Below are 24,442 nucleotides of genomic sequence, written 5' to 3'. Positions count from 1 at the left end.
ACACCACTGGATTCAAGTTAGCCTGGCAGAAGAAGGGAGATGCCCTGAAACCGGTCCCAGGATGCTTGTTTCCGGTCCAGGGAGGGCCTGGTTTGGCAGTTCGGACTGGACTGTTCCCACAAGGAACAGGGTCAAGACTGATTTGTAAATGGCTGGATCCAAACTGGGGTGGTGAGGGGAGCAAAAGAATTATGGATTAAACCCAGATCCTTGTGACTGGGAGTGAATATTTGCATTGTACAGCAATCCGTCCATCCATTTTTTCTTTTGCATATTTCACCCTAAGTGGGAAGGGTATGCCCAGACGTGGGTCCCGTGCTCACTACACTATGGATTTAAGCTAGCCTGGCTGAAGAAGGGTGATGCACTGAAGCCAGTCCCAGGATGCTTGTTTCCGGTCCAGGGAGGGCCTGGCTTGGCAGTTCAGGCTGGCCTGGTCCCACAAGGAACAGGGTCAAGACTGATTTGCATATGGCTGGGTCCAAACTGGGTGGTGTGGGGAGCAAAAGAATGATGGATTAAACCCAGATCCTTGTGACTGGGGTGAATGTTTGCATTGCACAGCATTCCGTCCATCAATTGTTTATTTTGCATTGTTTGCCCTAAGTGGGAAGGGTATGCCCAGACGTGGGTCCCGTGCTATCTACAACACTGAATTCAAGCTAGCCTGACTGAAGAAGGGTGATGCCCTGAAACTGGTCCCAGGATGCTTGTTTCCGGTCCAGGGAGGGTCTGGCTTGGCAGTTCGGGCTGGGCTGTTCCCACAAGGAACTGGGTCAAGACTGATTTGCATATGGCTGGGTCCAAACTGGGGTGGTGAGCAAAAGAATGATGGATTAAACCCAGATCCTTGTGACTGGGGGTGAATGTTTGCATTGTACACCATTTCGTCCATCAATTGTTTATTTTGCATTTAAAAATGCAAAAGTAAAAATGATGCAAAATAAATCTGGTGTATTTATGCTTGGAAAAAATAAAAATGATCCATCGCAAAATTAAATATGCAAAAAAATTAAATGAAAGCAGGGACCTGGGCTGACCCATGTCCCTATGCTTTATGTGGTCATTTGCACAATATATAGATTTGTGACATTTTTGGAACACAAAAAGAGTGACAGCCTTAAACGGGTTCTAGGCCAGATCTAAATGTATGATGTTGACCCTCTGCTAATATCCTCTATTCCTTCGTTATTTGCATAGAAGAACAATGTTTTGTAGCTTTGTTACACGTTCCTATTTTTTGAGATGCAAACGAAGTTTTGTCTGTGTAACGTTGAACAGTCACAAATTGTACTCGAGGCAGTGTGACTCACAGCCAGATGAACACAAAAATGATGGTAATGTAATGTGACTGAGCGACCAATGGGCACCTGGTACAGCGCAAGTGGCATTGTTGTTTAGAGCACACAGTGCAACGTTGGTAGTAATTATATCCAGTGTAGAATGTTGCAGAAATCGGCCATCCTAGGCAATTTTCTGGTCAGCTCCACCTTTCTCCTACTGACCGTGACCTACCTTCCCACAGGAGGGAGTTCTATACCCATTCATGTTGCCCAGAGAGCCAACATGCCCTTCAATTGTTCACTGCGACAGCCTCCAGCAGAGTGTGTGTGCCATCAATCATCCAATGTGGAAGAGGTGTGGCGCCGCGGCCAGGGCGACTGACGCTGGAATCTGGGGATCAGGGTTCGATCCCCGGCTCCGGCGGCAGGTTAGCCCAGCACCATGCGACTCTGGGCAATAGCTTGCTTAATCTTCCCGACGGCCCCCAGCGCCTAGAGACCCTAACGGGTGATTGTGCGCTATACAAATGTGGATTATTATTATTATTATCCAATAACTCTGTTACCCTGTATTTTATAGTTATCAACCTCTTTAACTAAGGTTGATGTGATTTCACCAGTTTGTTAGATGTGGTGATCAGTGCCATTGTTTTGTAGAGTAAGCACTATTATCAGACACTGTTGCAGAACGGCAAACAGCTTTTACAACCCAGGTATTACAACGCAATGCCTTTACCACGCATCATTTACCACACAGCGCCTCAACCATGCATGCTTTTACCACGCATATACCTTTACAACGCATGCCTATACCTTGCAAGGTAAGTATATTTACAATAAGTGTATGTGTATGTATATATTGTTATAGGGTAGGTAGGAGTTTAGGGTGCTGAGGGTATTATAGGGCTTTCGGGGTGGGCAAGGGTATAGGGTGGTAAGGGTACTTTTTAGGATCTAGGGGTGAGCAAGGGTATAGGGTGGTAAGGGTATATTTTAGGGTTTAGAAGTGGGTATGAATATAGATGGCAAGGTTAAAAAAGGGTGGTAAAAGAATTTTTACAATTGAAAGTTGGGGGGTCTCCTAGTAAAGAAAAATATCTAAATGCATAATAATGTTAAGCAAGCATTGCCATAGCCAATAGGGCTCGCCTTTTGGACCTTATAAGTGTTTTGCAATGCAGCATATTATCCTGGGTGCTGTGTCACTAGGAATTGAAGAGCTGACACTAGCAAACTTGCATATTTCATGTATTCAATTATCATTATTATTCTTTTTTTTACACAAAAATATTGCCATTAAGGTATAGCGTGCATTTATGATTTATTTTAATGATGAGTGAATAGGGGGGGGATGAATTGGTGGAGTGGATAGTCAGTAAAAATAAAGAGGAGAGTGAAGCGACTGGAAAGAAGAGGTCAAGAGGAAGTTAATGTAGACAGATGTGAAGTGTAAAAAGCACTGCAAAGAATGAACCAATTGATCAGGAAAGGGGAGGATGGAGAAAAGCGAGGGGGTAGAAAACAGGTGACGCGAATGACAGAAAGGGAGAAATTATGGAGTAGTGTGATGAGTGAACTGGGTGACGGAACGCATAGGGCTGGAAAAGCATTTTGTGTTTGACAGAGACCATTTTCTTTTCCCAAAAGTAATGGAAACAACCCAGTGCTAAGCTACAGACTCATCAGATACCTGGAACAGCGTGTGTTACCTGATAACGCGCTGACTTAAAAAAAAAAAACTCAGAAGGCATACTCATCTCCTTAGTTTGGCCCAGCTCCAGTTTGAAGCCCATCACACAGACACAGTGCAGCCAGGCAGAGAAGTGATCCTAGGGCAGGCAGAATGAGCTGCCTCCAGAGGAGAGCAACTCTGACAGCCTTTGGGACAGAGCTGGTGCCTGGCACTCCATTTGGTGGAGTACATTAAGTCCAACCATATCCCTGTATGTTTCAGTCTTGCAGTACGCGCCTTTGGGCAAAAGCAACTTATCATGACTCAAAAGAATGTGATGTGTTCTGTGCAAACAGAGGGCCGGCGTTCTTTTCTTCAGCATGACAACTTACGATGTGCAGTATCTCAGCTAAAAAGCCGTTTTTACTGTCAAAAATATCAATATGCTGATAAAAACAGAAAATCTAAATCAAGCTATCTAGGGACTTTAGCCTTACTTGCAATGAATCACTCACTTACGTGTCGTGTTTAAGAGCACGTGATTCTGTGTCGGGTTTAGAATTACATTTGTTGCCTGCTTGTCACAAGCAGTACTGTGATTTAGACAAGTACTGGCTGACTGATTTTATTTGCTCACATGTCTCCGATGGCAACTTCTTGGAGCTATGGACAGGAGCATTTGTACAAACAGCAGCGCATAACAAGCAACACGAAGGGCATGGATAAGGGAAACAATGGCGCGTCGGAGGAAGCGGTGCTGCATTACATAACAAGTGAAAGCATGGCACAGCGCGTGTAACCTGAGACACCAGCAATGCAGCTGACAGCCTGCGCACCGCAGCTCGCTCCCGAGACCCATAGGTCATGGGAGTGAATGTTCACAAAAAAGGTGGGACATACACCTGCTTTTGGCCATTTGCGTGCTTTCATTATTGAAAGCCACATGCAAAGGCCAGTGGGAAGTATGGGGGTAGGCAGACCCTCACAGAAAAGTCTCTTGGAAGTCTGAAGCAATTCCAAGAGGCCTTCTCCTAGAGCAACGCATGCGCACTGCGATAGGCGATACCTAAAAAAAGGGAGGTAGGAAGTTCCCCCCCCCTGTAAAAAAATGAAATAACATTAATTTTTAAATTGCTAATATATACATTTAAAAATTAATTTGATTTATTGTGATTTTTATCATATTTAAGTAAGTAAGGATTTAACTTACCTTTAATAAACATACCTTGCGTAGTAAATGATGTGTGGTAAAGGCGTGCGTGGTAAATGCATGCTGTTTGCACTAATCATGTGATTAGACAGTACCTCTATCTTTTCAACCCCGAAAGGTAAGTAGAGGGAATAATCATCACGACGATAAATTGTATGGCACCAGAAAAGCCATTTCCATGACTGAAGCAGTGGTGGGTGGGTTTCCCAACCATATCAGTGGCTTGGACACTCTGGAGATCTGGCACCCTCAGTCGCTGACCAGAAATATTTGTATATGATTATTGATTGACTTGTCAGTTTCAGGCCTGTGTTTACACTGCCCCTGGGAGAATATTGCTATAGTCCATACTGGCGCCGACTCTTGGAAGAGGTTTACATTTCGGTGGCTTCCCATCCAGGCTTCCCTATAGCATGTATACCTGTCCCACCCCTCCTTAACAGATGATTGCATGTCCAAGCGGAACTACAAGATCTATTCCTTGGCTTTAAACACTCCAATGTTTTTCGCGAGCTGAAGTTTTGGTTCAGGTTAAACTTAAATATCTGAATATTGCAGCTCACGTACAATACCTAAACATAGGCCTTAGAACCACAAGAGTGTGTTTTGCTATCTGCAAAACCTCTGTTACGAGTGGAAAACGTCCTTTGACTCACAATGTTGATACTTATGACTTATGATAAATATCATGCATGTGGGGATATGAAAGAGGCACTCCCACCTCAGGGGCGTAACAAACACCCCCACAGCCCCTGCGGTGCGGGGGCCCCCAGTCTTCAGTACATGAAGGGGGGCCCCCTCAGCTCATCTGTAGAGAGCTGTGAGTGGATGTATTTCAGGTAGCTGCACTTTGCAGCCTGCTCTGAGCTCCTGGCTGACCCAGGACTGAAGAGAAACAATGTAACAAGTTACATTGTTTCTCTTCAGTCAGAGCCAGGCCCAACAATGTAACACGTTACATTGTTTCTCTTCAGTCAGAGCCAGGCCCAGAAAAAGGCTGGGGTGGGGGCCCCAGAGACAGCATTCCCCATAGGGCACAGCTTCTGAGACAGGAGAGGACAAGAATGGGGGTGGGGGTTCCAGAGAGAGCATTCCCCACAGGGCACAGCTTCTGAGACGGTAGAGGACAAGGATGGGGGTGGGGCCCCCAGAGAGAGAATTCCCCACAGGGCACAGCCTCTGAGATGGGAGAGGACAAGGGTGGGGGTGGGGGCCCCAGAGAGAGCATTCCCCACAGGGCACCGTCTCTGAGACTGGAGAGGGCAAGGATGGGGTTGGGGGTCCCAGAGAGAGAATTCCCCACAGGCACAACCTCTGAGATGGGAGCGCACAAGGATGGGAGTGGGGGCCCCAGAGACAGCATTCCCCACAGGGCTCTGCTTCTTTGAGAAGAGACAAGGACAAGGATGAGGGTGGCGGTCCCAGAGAAAGCATTCTCCATAGGGCAATGCTCATATGAGAAGGGACGAGGCAGCAAAATGGTGCCCTCAGGTAATCACTCTTGTTAGAACGCACACTACTTTGTGGGAGAGAGTGGAGAGAGAGAGCGGAGAGAGTGGAGAGATTGGAGAGAGAGAGTGGCGAGAGAGAGAGAGTGGAGAGAGAGAGAGAGTGGAGAGAGAGAGTGGAGAGATTGAGAGAGTGGAGAGAGAGAGTGGAGAGATTGAAGAGAGAGTGGAGAGAGAGTGGAGGCAGAGAGTGGAGAGACTTGAGAGAGAGAGTGGATAGATTGGAGAGAGTGGAGAGAGAGTGGAGAGAGAGAGTGGAGGGAGAGAGTGGAGAATTTGGAAAGAGAGAGAGTGGAGAGAAAGAGTGGAGAGTGAGAGATAGAGAGGAGAGACAGTCGAGATAGAGAGAGGAGAGAGTAGAGACATAGGAGAGAGAGTAAAGAGAGTGGTGAGGTACTGGGTTTTTAAGAACCGGCACAGAACCGGTAACCCAGCGGTGTCAGGGTACACCCAGAGACCTCAAGTTCTTCCTGATTTAGACCACAGAAACTCAGAGTCTTCTAGGTGAAGTCAAGGATCGATTTTATTGGCTGCAACCAAGGTAACAAGTGTCCTAGAAGTACATCACATTGGGAGTATGTTCTAAGGAGACTGCTCGAATTTACAAAGTCAGGCTTCTCTCTTTATACAGAATATTCAGCTTCAGGCAAACATTCTTCGAATTTGTAGTATGTCATTTACAGTTATTGGTTACAAAGAAAAAGCAGAGTCATGATGACATGTACATATTTCACGTTGTGCTGCCCATAACAAATCACCCGGCAAGGCCGAACATTTCATCAGATATCGGTCGACCCCCAATAAAACAGGCACCTCCCCATCATAAAGTAAGTGAAGCAAAAAGAGTAGAGACAGATGTGAGCAAGATACGGCAGGTGTGCGCGCTGAAATGGTTTTATGGCTTGTTGAGCCTTGATGCTATCTTGCTCGGCCACTGAGAGGGGAACTGACCTAACGAGTTCGGCCTGGGGCAATGGTTCCAACTTGCACAGGTCATGGAAAAGTCGATTAAGGAGTATGTGTCCTTGTGGAATTGAATTCAGCTGGATTAAGGCCTATGTAAAGGGCAACACATAAATGGGAGCCAAGGGTTCAGAATGAAAATGACGATTTCGAGGTGAAATCATCACTCGAATAGGCTGAAAATATATGTACATGATGTGCTTGTCATTCTCGGTCTTTTGATACCAAATTCGTCATGTTTCGACGAAGTTTTTATTCTCAAGTCCAGAACGATTACACGAATCCAGAATTTTCAGAACCACAAACCCTCCTTTTGCCCTTACATAGGCAATTAGTCTATCCTCATGTTAGTCTGAGTCCAGATCTATATTCCTAAAGTCATTGAGATGTTGTTGTAACATCATTCTAGTACTTAGTTCATCTCTTGACACAGGCTTCCTTTCACATGATGTTACACAGAGGCCACATATTGCAGGAGCACACTGTATGCATAGACAGAACAGGAAAAGAATGGCTAAGACCATCCCAATGACCATTAGAATTTTCCATCCCCAGGCGGATATCAGTTCCCAGAACCATCCCATTAATGACCAATCTCCTTTATCCACATGAATAGATTCGGAAATCTTATGTAGTTTGGAGATGGCCTGGTACACTGTTGGAGCGTTATCAGGGATGAAGATACAGCAACTAGATTGGATCAATCTGCATACCCCACCTCGGTCTGCAAGTATGACATCTAAAGTGGCCCTGTTTTGAAGGGTCATAAGTCGATCCGACTGGAGCTCAGCAGTCAGGTTACTAAGGGCACCAGCAGTTTCAATCACGGTGGACTCAACTACCCTTGTCAATTGCCTTATGTTCCTGCTGTTAGCCATGGATCCCCACAACGGCAGAAAACCCTTTGCAAAGTCTCCAAATTCTTGACCTGCAGTGTCCTCTTCACTCAAGACACCTCTAACTATCCTTGTCCTGTGGTAGTCTGCCGCTGCTGTGTAGGTGGGAGGCAACAGGAAGGAAACAAAACAGGTGCCCGAAAAGTCAGGGGGCAACCATGTATAGGCTCTATCATGGCAGATGAAATAGGTGCCCTTAGCTGCTAAAAACGCAGGGGAAGTCTGAGATCCAAACACATATTTTAGTACAGACACTCTTCCCTAACTGAGCCCTGGGATTCGTGCCATTGCCTTGCAGACACAGATGACCCTGATGGGGTACAATCCAAATCGGGGACGATCTCTTAGCTTGCTGTTTCTCACTCAGAGTAGCTCCATATCCAGTCATGTTCCATCCCATGTAGACTAGTGTCTCATCTCTAGGGATAGTCTCATAAGAAATACCTTCCTTAATCATGTCGACTATACCCTTGACTAGAGCACTTTTCCTAGGATTGTCTGTTACAGAACGTAGGGGGTAGATTTCGTGTGCATATATGAACATTGTTCTATATGCCCATACAGAACCATTGTGACTGAATGTCAGGACCAGATAAGGGATACCTTTATCCGTTGTGTGAGGCATAAGACCGCACACCCAACAGTTAGTCGTGTTCATTACAAGTTGGTGTTGGTGCAATAACTGAACAAAGGAGTTATTAACGAACTCCAATCTCCTATTTGATTCGTGGTCAGGCAGAGGGTGGAAAGAATGAGAGGAAACAGTAGGAGGAGGTATGGGTGATGCAGTGGGTGCAAATGTTACACGAAAAGAGAATAAAACATAACTTATTAAAAATATCATTATACTGAATAGCATAAAAACTACACAATATTATAAAACTTTTCTTTGTTATCATGTTACACAATCTGTGCTTAAAGTTTAGTCGTTTGGCAGGTCTCTCCACATCGGGAAACTCCATCCTCTCTAAAGAGCTGCCCGTGGTGGGAGGTTGCCTCTGCTAAGGGATGCTTCCGTCAGTCTAGGGCAACTCCCTTGGACCAACCAGAACTACCGACCTAACGTCGTCAGCTGCACCCCAAAGACTTTTATCAACCGCGGCCCTAGCAGCGGAACCCGGATGGCGGTTTGAAAAACAAAAATGAGCAAGTTTCTTAGATGGGAGAGCTGCACTTTCAAAAATAGTACTTGGGAGGAAAAAGAAATATCTTTTTATTGGTCCATGGATCTTAGTCTCAAATTACAAAAGAAATTATTTTATTAGTTTGTTTCCTCGGTCTCAAATTATATCGTTGTTTCCCAGGTATTGTCTGATCCGGGAACAAAAGGTCAGGCTCTGTAGTGTTCACTCGCTTGGATGGTGGCACAGCCTTGAGCAAAATGTTTTTGTTTTCTTGTTCAGAGTCAGTTCCTTTTACATGCAAATCATTGAAAGGGACGGCATTTGGCACGGCATCAGGTTTTGGGTCAGTGACACCCTTCTGGACCCACTGGTCATCAGGCAGAGGAAAAGGGATTTTCTTACAATGGATCCCGTGGACCCAGTTGGCCTTCCCCTCCACCCGAACGGCGGATCTTGTAGAAAGAAGGACGAGGTGAGGCCCGGTCCACCTGGGCTGGTCGTTTTTCGTCCTTTGGAAGTTCCTGACGAGAATCCAGGAACCAGGGTCAATGGCGTGACCCGGAGTCTCAGAGACCGGAGGCAGGGTGTTGTGGACCTGTTGATGCAAAACACGCAATTTAGCCGTCAATTCATACAGATAATTAAGCAAAATAGGGTGTTCAAGCTCGCTGAACTTAGTGGGTCTAGGCACTCCCCATATGTTGGCTGGCCGGCCAAAAACTATCTCGTATGGACTCAGTTTCACTCGTGAGTGCACAGTCATTCTGGTGGACAGGAGTGCTAAGGGTAGAGCGTCAGGCCATTTAAGACCTGTGCTCGCTTGGATTTTGGCCAGTTTAAGTTTTAAAGTGCCATTGTAGCATTCTACTAATCCAGCTGATTGGGGGTGATTTGCAGCGTGAAACTTCTGCCGTATACCTAGCCCTTCACACACTCTCTTCATCACACGACCCACAAATTCACTTCCGTTATCAGACCAGACCATTCTAGGCATTCCAAACCTGGGGAAGTACTCTTTCACAAGGGCTTTTGCTGTGGACAAGGCAGTATTGTCTTTTAGGGGATAGGCTTCTACCCATCTTGAGAAAGCACAAACAACAACAAGCACGTATTTTAAGTTGTTGCACCTCTCCATGTGGATGAAATCTAGCTGCAAGACCTCAAACGGATACGTAAGATGTGCAAAATGACCAGCTGGAGTTGGGGTTCCCCTACCAGGATTGTGCTTCAGACATACCATGCAATTCTTGACAACATTCTCTGCACACTTGGGAATCCCTGAATTCTTCCACACTGGGGCCAACAACTCGCAAATCCCTTTCACGCTGATATGAGCCATTCCATGAGCCATTGTAACCACTGCAAGCACATATGCATCGGGTAACAACCATCTCTGATGCTCTGTCAATTCAATCCAACAACCATTTGCATCCATTCTACCTGTACTTTCTCTCCACGTGCTCAACTCTTTCTCTGTGGCCTCAGCTTGGATGGACTTCACACTCTCTATCGTGTCCTCACATATTCCTACATCACCAGTCCATCTTTCAGGGCCTGCAACATACATTCGGCTCATTACATTCTTTGCCGTCTCTTTCGCGATCTCATCAGCAAATGTATTTCCAAGACCAATATCATCAGTCACCTTCTTGTGAGCACTGCATTTCACAATCGCCATTTGCAGAGGCAAGGTCAGTGATTCAAGAAGCTCATTCACCAACTGACCATGCTGAATCTTACCTCCATGCGAAGTCAGGAACCCACGTTCTCTCCACAATCGTCCAAAACTGTGAGCCACTCCGAACGCATACTGACTATCAGTGTAGATAGTCACTTTCATTCCTTTGGACAACACACATGCTCTAGTGAGTGCAATTAATTCTGCTGCTTGGGCTGAACCATGTGGCACTCGTGCGGTTTCAACAACTGTGTGCAAAGTCGTGACAGCATATGCTGCAGTCACGTTACCATTCGGGAGCTTGAAGCATGAACCATCCACCCATAATGTACCATCACATTCAGCAAGAGGAGTGTCAGATAAATCTACTCTCCCTTTTGTCTCTTCCTCTGTTCTGAGAAAACAATCGTGTTGGTCTGAAGCATCTGATTCCTCTATAATTGGCAACAACGTAGCTAGATTTAAGGTACTGCACCTTTTTATGTGCACATGACTTGCTAACAGCGTTAATTCGTAACTTGACAACCGAGCACTAGTTAAGTGCTGTGTCTTAGTTCTATTTAACAACGTGTCTACTGCATGTGGGACCATCACGACCGGTGTATTATTCATTACTAGTCCAGCAGACTGTCGAATAGAAACAGCTGCTGCTGCTGTGGCTCTTAAACAACTTGGCAATGCTTTAGCTACCAGATCCAAAGTCGACGAAAAATAGGCGCATGGGCGCTGCCTACCTCCAAATAACTGAGTCAACACAGACAATGCACAGCCCTCCTTCTCGTGGACATACAATGTGAAAGGTTTACTGTAGTTGGGGGTACCTAACACAGGAGCAGAACATAATGCTGTGCACAATTCGAGAATACTTTTCTGACACTCTTCAGACCAAGGAATGGGATTGGGTGTATTTTTACACGTTAATGCCACCAAGGGTTTGGCCAATAACGAAAAATTTGGAATCCACTGTCTACAGTACGATGTAATGCCCAGGAAAGCACGCACTTCTCTCTGTGTTCTTGGCACACTCAATTTCGCTATTCCCTGAATTCTTTCTGGGGTCAGTTTCCTTCCCTCCTTCGATAAGAGGTGACCTAGGTAGGTCACTTCTTGTCGGCAATATTGCAGTTTGGAAAGTGACACCTTGTGATGTAACTCACACAGATGACGCAATAATGACAACGTGGCCTTTTTACAAATTTCCTCAGTATCTGCGGCAATGAGCAAATCATCCACATACTGTACAAGAGTAGCACCTTCAGGTAAAACAATCGTATCAAGCTGTGTTTTTAGAGCTTGACTGTATATTGATGGACTTTCACAGTAGCCCTGAGGAGCGCTTTTAAAGCGGAAGCTGCGACCTCCTGAACTGAAGGAAAAAATATCCCTGCTCTCCTCAGCAATCGGGATACTGAAGAAAGCATTCTTCAGCTCAATCACCGAAAACCAGGAGGCAGAGGCTGGAATCATAGTCAATAATGTGGTAATGTCGGGGACAACTGGGAATTGTGGCACAACTATTTTATTCACCTCTCTAAGGTCAATCACGAATCTGTACACAGGTGGCTGAGAAGGGTCAGTTCGTTTTAAAACAGGCAGAACAGGACTATTGCAAACGTTGCCTCGTGTTTCTTCAATCACATCCTTTTTAATCAATTCGTAAACGATCGCTAGTAAAGCTTTTTCACCCTCACTAGATATCTTATATTGTGGAATTCGTGGTATTTGAACATTGGCTTTCAATGTTACCACATATGGTGGTATTTCTAAAAGGCCCACATCATTAGGACCAGTAGCCCAAAGAATATCTGGAAGAAGCGACAATTCTGCTGGAAGTTTATCCCTCGACAAATACATGGGAGAGACCACTTTCTTACCTAAAGTAAGTTGTACTCCTGAAGGAGAACAGTACAAAGTCGCATACAATCTTTTTAACAAATCCAATCCTAGCAAGTTTTCACCACAACCTGTTGTCAGAATAAGGGGTGCTTCTAATTCACAAGGACCAACAGAAAGGGACAAAGGGTCAGAAATCGGATTCCTAACTGGGGCGCCAGAAAAACCTACAGAAACGTTCATTTCGCCAGACAAAGGTGCGCCAGGGAGTTTGGAGTGCATAATAGAACTCTTTGTAGCACCAGTATCCAACAGAAAAGGTTCTGACACACCTGATGTAATCACCTCAACGTATGGTCCACTCTGATCTACTGGAACTGAAACAACTCCCTCTCTTTGTCTATGGCTGTCCTAGCAATGATTACCCTCCAAATACTCATCTTCTGTATAGTAATCGTCAACATAGTATTGAGCTGTCCTATCAGATGCGTTGTTCTGCTGATCGAACCTATTCATAGAATTTTGTGGTGGAAGGGGACGTGCCTTCTGGGGGACGTTTCCACGTCCTCTACCTTTAGGCGCTTGCTGAACACCACGACCTCTTACACCAGAAGCACCATTTGCACGCTGTAATAAAATAGGACAACTATACTTGAAATGACCCTCTTCTTTGCAATATGAACACTGGTTGGGGCCTACAGGGACACGTGGCTGAGTGTACTCGACTCTTTGCGAGTTCCTCTGATACTGTTGAGGCTGCTGGAAATTATTCTGGTAGTGATTCTGGCTACCATTATTCTGATTACCACCACTACGTGGCGGATAGGCTTGCTGTAGCAAAACCTTCGTTTTCAGTTCTTTAGTTTTCTTTTCTACTCTATCTTTTTCGTCCTTGTCCCTATTTTCGTAATATTGTGCAGTAGCCAATATCTGGGCTGAAGATGAGACTGCCCAAGAACTTTCTGAATCCTTTAACTTTTTACACAATTCTGGAAGCAGATTGTGCACGAATTTATCGACAAACAATCTCTGACCACCTTCTGTGGTCATATCTTGACCGCTGTGGTCGACAAATGTTTCTTCGAACCTGGTGAAAAAATCTGAAACAGTTTCTTCTTTCTTCTGCTTGCATGCGGACAACTTATCCCATTTTACACGTATTGCAGGCATTATCGTTTTCATGTAATCCACTATTTTACCAGGGAGTTCTGCTATCAAAGGCTCAGGCTTAGCACCACCAACTTGTCGGGCGTCTGCAGCGGCAATATTAGCCCACGAGTCACCTAACTCCTGATCATGATCTATGTGACGAATTTTACCCCATAAAGGTTGTGGAACAACATTCCCAAATAGCATATCAATATCGGCTAAATTCATTATACATGACCCAGCAGTTTGCGACAACTCTTTGTAATAGCCTGCAGGATTTTTACGTGGATCAGGTAATGTCTGTTTGAGTGCTAAAAATTCAGCTCGCTTCCATGGGACATGTACCCATACACGCTGGAAATGTGTCAGAATAGGTGGGACAGCAGTCGTGTCACCCTCCCTCCATTGTGGGGGAACTTCTCTCATAGGGTATTGTCGCGCCTTTTTTCTACTAGATGTACCAGGCTCAGATTGTGACCCAGAACTACTCCCCTTACTCCGATATGATAACAATATTTCAACCGCTTTCTCTACATCAGGACCTACAATCATGCCTTCTCCAAATTTAAACCGTACACGACACAACTCTTGCGGGTTGCTTTCCAGATAATTGTCTTCCAAATCCTCACAAAGAAAAACACACATCTGTTCGAAAACAAATCTCTGTGTCGATGCTTCCCATTGATGGAAGACTTCCATGACAGACGCTACATCATATTTTACAGTGTCCATGACCCATTTCTGTGCTAAACTATTCAGTGAGTCTCTCTCTTGATAGTCAGGCAGTCGACTTCGCAACTGTCTTCGTCCCATGTTAGGGGTCGTAGTAGGCGACCCGAAAAGAGGTAAAAGAAGGTTAGTAACAGTGCTGGCCATTTTCTGCCGGATGGAAGGTGACACTGAAGGAAGAACGGGTGGAAAAACGGGGTGAGATAAGGTAGGGGCAGAGATAATAGCGGAAGAGGCATCAGGGGAAATAGAAGGAGCACTAGGCAAAATCGTAGAGGGAGCATTAGAAGAAGTAGAAGGTACATTAGTCGAAATCGTACAAAGCACAGGTGAAGCAGAGGTGGTCGGTGAGCCTGGAGGAGGCTGCACCGAAGGAGTAGGAGCCAGCTGAAGAACAGCTGGTGGGTGCTGTGGAGGAACAGGTTGCGCAACTAAAGGTTGCGGGGGTGCCGTGGCATTTTGTGCATTGGGAGGTGGCGAATTTAGTAAATGCGACATTAATGGGTCTTTTTCACGCCCTTTTGCTGCCTCTTGCTGAAGAGACGGCAAAACTGGATAGCATTTGTCTACTGCCATTTTACGTTGCCTGTGCAACTGCTCACTCATCTGCTCTTCTTCATTGTCTTTAAACTGCATAGCAGCTTGCATTACTGAAAGTCCCCCTTCTCTCTTATTTTTCTTAGCTAATTTGATTTCCTTTTGTTTGGCTTCCTTACGCCATAGGCCGGGCTTTCTTTTTAAAGAGTTTAACTTCAAGGTTGTCTAAGATTTCGGAATCAAAACTACTATATTGGGGCCATTTTAAAACACCATCTTTCCTGGTGTATTTAATCCACACTTCGTTGTAGGTGATGGGGCCTACCCCATGTTTCACATATAGCTCATAAGTCGGAGTTCCAACTGGAGGAACCGGACATGAGTCCTCCAATCGGGAGTCCCTATTATTACAACCAAGACAAAACAAATTTCCAAGTCAAAGACTAGGCATCTTCGCTCTCTAGTCTAGTTCCAAACTTCAAAGGATTTATCGATTACGATATTCCTCGTGAATACACGAGTCCTTCGGTTTTGGTGCTTGCAAGTACCAACAAATTATCCCAAAGGATACCCAAGACTAAGACCAACTAAGGACTGGGAGACGCTCCACTTATACTTAACTGAGATATCGATGACGTCACCAGAAGACTCGTCTTAGTGTTTCGCTCTACCAAACTTCAAGGGTCCAAATCAGGGCGATAGCCAGGGCAGCAGTCCTCTGTAGCCGTTGGGAAGCGGGGAACCTCGCAGCAAAGACCTTCGGACCACGTCGACATGCAGGGGTCGATGAGGTGGTTGGCCGTCCTCTGGAATTTTCACACAAAGCTCCTCACGAACCTCTGGCTGGGCTGGTACCACTGGAATCGCCCCAAACGTTGGGCGCCAGCTGAGGTACTGGGTTTTTAAGAACCGGCACAGAACCGGTAACCCAGCGGTGTCAGGGTACACCCAGAGACCTCGAGTTCTTCCTGATTTAGACCACAGAAACTCAGAGTCTTCTAATTGAAGTCAAGGATCGATTTTATTGGCTGCAACCAAGGTAACAAGTGTCCTAGAAGTACATCACACAGGGAGTATGTTCTCAGGAGACTGCTCGAATTTACAAAGTCAGGCTTCTCTCTTTATACAGAATATTCAGCTTCAGGCAAACATTCTTCGAATTTGTAGTATGTCATTTACAGTTATTGGTTACAAAGAAAAAGCAGAGTCATGATGACATGTACATATTTCACGTCGTGCTGCCCATAACAAATCACCCGGCAAGGCCGAACATTTCATCAGATATCGGTGGACCCCCAATAAAACAGGCACCTCCCCATCATAAAGTAAGTGAAGCAAAAAGAGTAGATACAGATGTGAGCAAGATACGGCAGGTGTGCGCGCTGAAATGGTTTTATGGCTTGTTGAGCCTTGATGCTATCTTGCTCAGCCACTGGGAGGGGAACTGACCTAACGAGTTCGGCCTGGGGCAATGGTTCCAACTTGCACAGGTCATGGAAAAGGCGATTAAGGAGTATGTGTCCTTGTGGAATTGAATTCAGCTGGATTAAGGCCTATGTAAAGGGCAACACATAAATGGGAGCCAAGGGTTCAGAATGAAAATGACGATTTCGAGGTGAAATCATCACTCGAATAGGCTGAAAATATATGTACATGATGTGCTCGTCATTCTCGGCCTTTTGATACCAAATTCGTCATGTTTCGACGAAGTTTTTATTCTCGAGTCCAGAACGATTACACAAATCCAGAATTTTCAGAACCACAGTGGAGAGAGAGTAGAGCGAGAGAGTTGAGAGAGACAGTGGACAGAGAGAGAGTGGAGAGAGAGAGTGGAGGGAGACAGTGGAGAGAGAGTGGAGAGAGAGAGAGTGGAGAGAGAGACAGTGGAGAGAGAGTAGAAGGAGACAGTGGAGAGAGAGTGGAGAGAGAGAGTGGAGAGAGAGACAGTGGAGAGAGAGTAGAGAGAGAGTGGAGGGAGACAGCGTAGAGAGAGTGGAGAGAGAGAGTGGAGAGAGAGAGTGGAGATAGAGAGTGGAGAGAGAGAGTGGAGAGAGAGAGAGTGGAGAGAGAGTAGAGAGGAGGAGAGTTTAGAGAGAGAGTGGAGAGAGAGAGAGAGTGGAGAGAGAGGCAGTGGAGAGAGAGGCAGTGGAGAGAGAGGCAGTGGAGAGAGAGGGGGTGGGGAGAGAGAGTGGAGAGAGAGGCAGTGGAGAGAGAGACAGTGGAGAGAGAGACAGGGAGAGATTGAGTGGAGGGAGAAAGTGGAGAGAGAGAGTGGAGACAGAGAGAGTGGAGAGTGGAGAGAGAGTAGAGAGAGAGAGAGAGAGAGAGAGAGAGAGAGAGAGAGAGAGAGAGAGAGAGGATAAAGAGTGGAGAGGGAGAGAGTGGATACAGAGTGGAGAGAGAGAGAGTGGAGAGAGAGTGGAGAGAGAGAGTACAGAGAGAGAGTGGGGCGAGAGTGGCGGGAGAGAGTGGAGAGAGAGTGGAGAGAGAGAGAGTGGAGAGAGAGACAGTGGAGAAAGAGTAAAAGGAGACAGTGGAGAGAGAGTGGAGAGAGAGAGTGGAGAGAGAGACAGTGGAGGGAGAGTAGAGAGAGAGTGAAAGGAGACAGCGTGGAGAGAGAGAGTGGAGAGATAGAGTGGAGATAGAGAGTGGAGAGGGAGAGTGGAGAGAGAGAGAGTGGAGAGAGAGTAGAGAGGGAGAGAGAGTGGAGAGAGAGGCAGTGGAGAGAGAGGCAGTGGGGAGAGAGGCAGTGGAGAGAGAGGGGGTGGGGAGAGAGAGTGGAGAGAGAGGCAGTGGAGAGAGAGGCAGTGGAGAGAGAGGCAGTGGAGAGAGAGGGGGTGGGGAGAGAGAATGGAGAGAGAGGCAGTGGAGAGAGAGACAGTGGAGAGAGAGACAGGGGAGAGAGTGAGTGGAGGGAGAAAGTGGAGAGAGAGTGGAGAGAGAGAGTGGAGACAGAGAGAGTGGAGAGTGGAGAGAGAGTAGAGAGAGAGAGAGAGAGAGAGAGAGAGGATAAAGAGTGGAGAGAGAGAGAGTGGATAAAGAGTGGAGAGAGAGTGGAGAGAGAGTGGAGAGAGAGAGTGGAGAGAGAGACTGGGGCGAGAGTGGCGGGAGAGTGGCGGGAGAGAGTGGAGAGAGAGTGGAGAAAGAGTGAGTGGAAAGAGAGAGTGGAAAGAGAGTGGAGGGAGACAGTGGAGAAAAAGTGGAGAGACAGAGTGGAGAGACAGAGTGGAGAGACAGAGTGGAGAGACAGAGTGGAGAGACAGTGGAGAGAGAGACAGTGGAGAGAGAGAGTGAGACAGTGGAGATAGAGTGGACAGAGTTTAGAGAGAGAATGGAGAGAGAGCAGAGACGGACTGACTGACTGACTTAGAGACTGAATACTGACTAACCGAGAGCCTGACTGGCTGAGAGACTGACAGAGAGAGAGAGAGACTGATTGAGCGAGAGTGAGACTGACTGACAGGGAGAAAGAGACTTACTGACTGACAGAGACTGACTGAGGTAGAGAGACACTGACTGAGAGAGAGAGAGAGAGAGAGACTGACTGACTGAGCGAGAGAGTGAGACTGAGAGAGAGGCAGAGACTGGATGAGAGAGAGAGAATGATTGACTGCGAGAGAGACTGACTAGGAGAGAGACTGACTAGGAGAGAGGCTGACTAAGAGAGAGACTGACAGAGAGAGGAAGAGACTGACTGACTGAGAGAGACTGACTGACTGACTGACAGAAAGAGAGAGAGAGAGAGAGACTGACTGACTAAGGTAGAGAGAGAATGACTGACTGAGAGAGAGAGAGACTGACTGACTGGGAGAGAGAGACTGACTGACTGAGAGAGAGAGACTAAGAGAGAGGGAAACTGAGGGACTGACTGGCTGGGAGAGAGAGTGACAGAGAGAGAGAGAGACTGACAGTGAGAGACTGGCTGAGAGAGAGACTAACTGACAGAGAGACTGACTGACAGAGAGACTGACTGGCAGAGAGACAGAGACTGACGGAGAGAGAGACTGACAGAGAGAGAGAGACTGAAACACTGAAAGGGAGACTGACTGAGAGAGAGACTAACTGACAGAGAGAGACTGACTGAGAGAGAGACTAAGAGAGAGAGAGAGACTCTCATAGAGAGACTGACTGACAGAGAGAAAGAGACTGCCTGACATAGAGAGACTGACTGACAGAGAGAGAGACTGACAGAGAGAGAGAGACTGACATAGAGAGAGAGAGACTGGCTGACTGAGAGAGAGAGACTGGCTGACTGAGAGAGAGAGATTGACTGACAGAAAGGGAGAGACTGACTGACAGAAAGACAGAGACTGACTGAGAGAGACTGACTGATTGACTGACTGAGAGAGACTGACTGGCCGAGAGAGAGAGAGACTGAAAAACTGAGAGAGAGAAAGAGAGAGACTGACTGAGAGAGACTGACTGACTGACTGAGAGAGACTGACAGAAAGAGAGAGAGATAGAGAGACTGACAGAGAGAGAGACTGACTAACAGAGAGAGACTGACTGAGAGAGACTGACTGACTGAGAGAGACTGACTGAGAGAGACTGACTGACTGACTGAGAGAGACTGAATGACAGAGAGAGAGAGAGAGAGAGAGAGAGAGAGAGAGACTGGCTGACTGAAAGAGAGAGAGAGACTGATGGAATTAGAGTCAAAGTGTGTATGAAGCTATGCAATGCCTCTTAAGATTGCTATTATCTGCTAATAACAAATTATTATCAAAATGTGCTCTTTGCAGTTACATCTGCTTTTGAAATACTGCATTGTCGCATTGTCTAATGTTTTAAAACCGAAACGAGAAGGAGCAGTGGATGCACTTTGTCAAAACTGAGCGATGAGTGGGCCCTATGTTGCATATAATGACAGGAGTCTTCATCAGGAAACCCACATAAAATTGTGAAACCTTCCCCATCCTACTGATGGCAGGGACCCTGTAATGAATAGACCGCCACCTATGATAGCCTGCTGGCAGACTAGGCCCAACCTTTAACTCCACCATGCAGTGTTACTTATAACAGCTGTATTGGAGACAGTGGCGTAACAATAGTCCTGCATCCCCTGCAGTATGGCGGGTCGCTGGCCTGAGAGCTCTACACTGGCACGGAGAATGGGAGGGGGTCCCCCTCCATGTAGTTTGCAGGGGGTCCCCCCTCAAGTTTCGTTACGCCATTGTCCCACCTCACTTAAAATTACAGTGTTGGCATGTTGGGTAATGCGCACGAGAGTTGACGGTTTGCTGTCCCGCACAGACCTTGATCTGTGCATTTGTAGCTATTCATAGATGGTCGCAAAAAGTAACTTGACTCACTAATTTGCAAGAGGCATGAGTATTTGTGATCGTCAACTAATATAAATGTTTCTATGCAGCGGATTAGTACATTAGCCGCATCACAAATGCAACAAAAGTTACAAAAAGTCGATGCGCCATTCGCACCCTGTATTTGTGACCTGGCCAATGAGTCATCGGACCCTTGACAGACGTAAGGGTCATGGCAAGGACGTGCCTCTTGACACAGAGACATCTGATAGCAAGCAATGAGCTATTTTCATTTTGGTCGCTGCCCACATAACCAATCACAATTTATAAATCCAAATACTATAAAAATAGACCGGAACACTCCGACTAATGTGTTAGAATAACATTTCTAAAGAAAGGAAAAACTGTGCAGTTCCCTATGAATCCCAGCTTTCTGGAAAAAGTGTGCCATTGATGATAAATCCATCCAGGGCGAGAAAGGTTACAAACGGAAAATTACAGATGTGGGCGGGTATAGCCAACACAGTGACCACAGCCAAAGAAGAAACAATAATAACACATAATTATTCCAGCATAGCAAACTAAACTAGTTACACTTTGCAGCACATTTCCAGTACATGAAGCATTTCTCATATTTCTGAACTTTCGTGGCCAAAAAATGATTCTTTAAAATACTAGCCACTGACTACAGGATACTTATAAAAAAGTATATAACTTTTATTTGAATACCCTACTAAGCATATCCTCATTTTGGGGTAATCCGCTACTTGTAAATAACTAACTTATGGTGTAAATCAGTGCTGGAGGGTAGTTTTGGCTAAGAGGGGGACAGGCTAGCCACACACGCATACATATACACTCACACACATGCAGTCACAAACACTCACACACACACCCATTCACAACACTCACTCACAACAAATTCATACATTTATACATACACACATGCACGCGCCAAACATTCAAAAACATAAAACGTACCTGCCCTGCAGCTCTCGGAGAGCAAAGCCTTGGGGGCACCAGGGGGGTTGGGACTGTTGCCTTATCTCATTGGTTGACCTTAGGGCAGCCATTGAGGGAGGCAGCAGTCCCTCACTCATCACAGAGTGGGATGGGGTCAGGGAGACTTGTTGACCCCACTCTACTCTGTAACGAGGTGTCACTGATTGACACTCTGCCCTATACACTTCAGGGCCTAAAACTGAAGCGCCCAGGTCTGACACTCTCCCTTGTCACTAGGGGGAGGGCCTCGAGGCACTTTTGCCCAGCTGAGGTGGTCACACCCACACAGCTGTGAAATCCTCAGCATGGCAAATTACTGACTCAATGGAATTCCAGGTTGGACCATTGTGTGTGGCCAGATGTTTTCTCCACGCTGGGTCTTTCTTCAGGAGTTCTTTTTTTATGGTGCACTGAACTTTACATTTGGCCTTGACTTTAAGGGTGGGCCCCTTTCTTACAGTTGAGGGTCAGAATTGCGGTATGATTACCTCTGTTAAGATCTCTTCATTGGCTGCCTATTAAGCAGCGGGTTCTTTTCAAATCCCTGTCTCTGATCCATCGTGCTCTGCGTCAAGACATTCCTGGCTATCTTGCAGACAGATTTCTCCTTTACTGGCCGGCTAGTGCTCTGCACTTTGCGTCAACTGCCTTGGTGGCAGTGCTCTGATGTAAGCTCTCGAAGAAGGGAGGTAAGATATTTTCGTACTTAGCTGCCAAGTCCTGGAACCAGCTCCCTTTGAATCTCAGGCTCATTCCTTTAGAGAAATTTTCCATAGGAAGCTGAAAACGTGTCTCTTTTCCTCCACCATCCAGGGTACCCACTGCTCTAGTTTACTTTAAGACTTGTTGCTAGTCTTAGTGCCGGGAGACTCACGGAGAACTCATGCACCGAATAAAACCCTTCATTCGTATAGCCTGTTTGGTATTTTCAGGCAGGCCTGCGAGGAGGGCCAAGACTTGAGTTCTGGTTCGTTCCACTCAGTGCTTTCGTTGAAGGCATAGTTGAACTTTGTGGAGCAATGATAATTAGTAGATGTTTTCTCTTAAAACAGCCTTCAAATGTGGGCTAATGATTCGTCTTAATAAAAAAATTAAGCTCCAGGTGACTTAATTTTTAGGCTGTTACGTTATCTGATTTTGTAGACGGCAACTATCACCGTATTTTGTTGGAACTATGCATTCAAAAGGACAACTCCTTTGGAATAGACTATTGAGGAAAATGATAACAGAAATGCAAGATGGCAGGACCCAATTAAAAAGCAGGGTCTTAGGTTTCCTGCAAAAAAAAAACACTTGGTGAGGAAGTGCATGTAGATCCAATGGAAGGTAATTTTGGGCCTTTTCACTAGCCAAAGAAAAAGCATGTTGTTGCAAAACTTACAGCATTGGTCGCAGGGATTTGAAGCAACCATTGTTTGTTCCTCCACAGAGTATGTTGTGGCCTTTAAAGAGAAAATATAGGGTTGTTTCTAGACCCACACAGCATGGACCGTGTTGATGTTTCTTTCCCAGGAGGTGTATGTCAGTTTTATAGCCATTAATACATTGTAAATTAGTCATCATCAAGTGCTCATCGTGGTTTCAACATTCTTTGGTTTTAGCGTAGTTGGCTGCTTCTTTGTCCACTCATAGATGGATGTGGATGTCATCAAGCTGGTGCTGTTTAAGTAGTTGAGCCCATGAACATAGAGACAGTTTAGCAGTACAAAGACTAGGGAAATCTGACTGCTGACTGCCTATGCTCTCCAACAACCTAAGCACTACCCTAATTGCTTTTTGCATAAATCCCTGTCAATGCACGCTCAAAGAGGTAGACATGTGGGGAATTATTATGTTTTCCTTTCTGCATTTGTTGCTGTTTGTCATCATGAACTGCTTTCAGTGCTCACCACCCTTGGTTACAGATCTTGTTCCGATGCATAGTGTGTGAATAAACTGTATTTAAACCTGACCCTATCACCAGCATTTGTAGTTGCCAATTTTAAATTGTTCTATGTAAGAAGTGGGTAATTAAAAAGGGTAGATGTAAGTCCACCACAAGGAATAACATCACTAACTTGTCATGGTAAAACCCAATTTCAATAATTTAAACATGGCCTCAACCCCCAGTCCAACATAACTTAGGCAAATGTTTAAAGTATTTAGCAGTAGCAAAACGGCGAAAGAGTCAAAACTCAACAAAATAAAAAATCTAATAGAGTGAAGCGAAACATGTAATGAGCAAAATGACACTAAAAGAGCAATAATCTAATAAGGGGAACCAGGGCTAAGAATTTTTACAGGTATAAGGTAAAAGCGCTAAGAAAAAGTAAAGTGCCAATCACTAGTCACTGTTCACGTTTGACTGGGACCCAGGCACGATTTCATGTTGACCGTGATGGAGCGTGGGTTGGATACCTGAAGTTGATTAATCCCAGTCACAGATTTTACCTTCTGCGTGGTAAGATTGCGGGCTGTATCCGCTGATCTGCTCCTGAAGTCAACTGGAAGAGGTCCCACTAAGGCCGATGGTTTTGGCAAGGAAAGCTCGGAGTGGGAAAAATTCATATTTCACAACCACTGAAGTCCCCGCATTGGGGTGTAGACTTTCTGTGCTTTGGATGGGTCAAGATTTTGACCTTCAAACTTATCCTTTTTATTGAACTCAAAATCCTCAAGTGGGGCACGCTAAATTTGACACATTTGCCATAACTTCCACCTGATGCTCTAAAGGACTTGGAATTCTAAATTATTAAGAAGTCCTATTTTTCAGAGTTGTTGGGCCAGCTCCTCTTGGTAACTTCAAAGGCTCCCAGGACCTGAGCAACAGAATTTAGTGATAAAAATTCTCCCCAACAGAGGCCCCCAACAAGTTGAGTTTGGTCAAAGTTGCTACTTTTCAGCTTGGCACTTCAGGATAAAGACATCTTGCAGCTTGTTGTGTCCTTGTAGCTGCAGAAGAGGTCAGTAAACTGATATTTAGAGTTCACTTTTAGTTCTGGGTACAAGTCAGAGCAGATCCAACCTTCCAGGTTTTCAAACAGGTCCTAAACAGCTGGTCTTCTGTTCTTTCAAAAGGTCTGGTGAATGTTCTCCTCAACTGTGGGTGAGGTCCCATCTTTGTAAGTTTCACTAACCAGTGGTTGGGAGTGATCCCTGGACACTCTCTAACCAATGAGAAACTTGTCTCAATGGGCAGCTATTCCCATTTCTGCAGCACACTCTGTTTCCTTAATGTACACTATCCCATAGTGCACTATTCAGAGGCAAATTCAACATGGTAAAATATTTCTACCCTTGAAGAGAGATTGCATACCAGCCAGAGTGTGTTTAGGAAAATGATAAATCCTCTCCACTTCAATTACACCAAACTGGCTCTGGAATCAGCTCACCCCATTCACAAGACTGGTGCCAAACTTTCTACAGAGAACCTGGGGGACAATAGGCTGCTCTGCCCTAGGTCTAACTGTGAATGCGCTGGACATACCCTGGTCCCTTTCAAGTTAATGGGAGCTCCTGAACCCTCTCAAACTGCCCTTCCTGAACCTCACACCAAGGTGTTTTTGTGAAAATGCCTAAGCTATTGTTCCTCCTTTGGGAATAGTTTTCTCCCCTCAT

At 45.7% G+C, this 24,442-nt stretch overlaps 1 protein-coding gene across 1 annotated transcript in view; it reads left to right on the top strand.

Moving 5' to 3' along the window:
- LOC144773916 (N-acetylated-alpha-linked acidic dipeptidase 2-like) overlaps window positions 1–24,442 on the top strand; it is a 696,330-nt gene that overhangs the window by 258,693 nt on the left and 413,195 nt on the right. The gene's annotated exons all lie outside the window — the stretch shown is intronic.

The sequence above is a fragment of the Lissotriton helveticus genome, chromosome 8 (assembly GCF_964261635.1).
Source record: "Lissotriton helveticus chromosome 8, aLisHel1.1, whole genome shotgun sequence".
NCBI classification, from domain to species: domain Eukaryota; kingdom Metazoa; phylum Chordata; class Amphibia; order Caudata; family Salamandridae; genus Lissotriton; species Lissotriton helveticus.
This window is presented reverse-complemented; position numbering and strand designations above follow the sequence as displayed.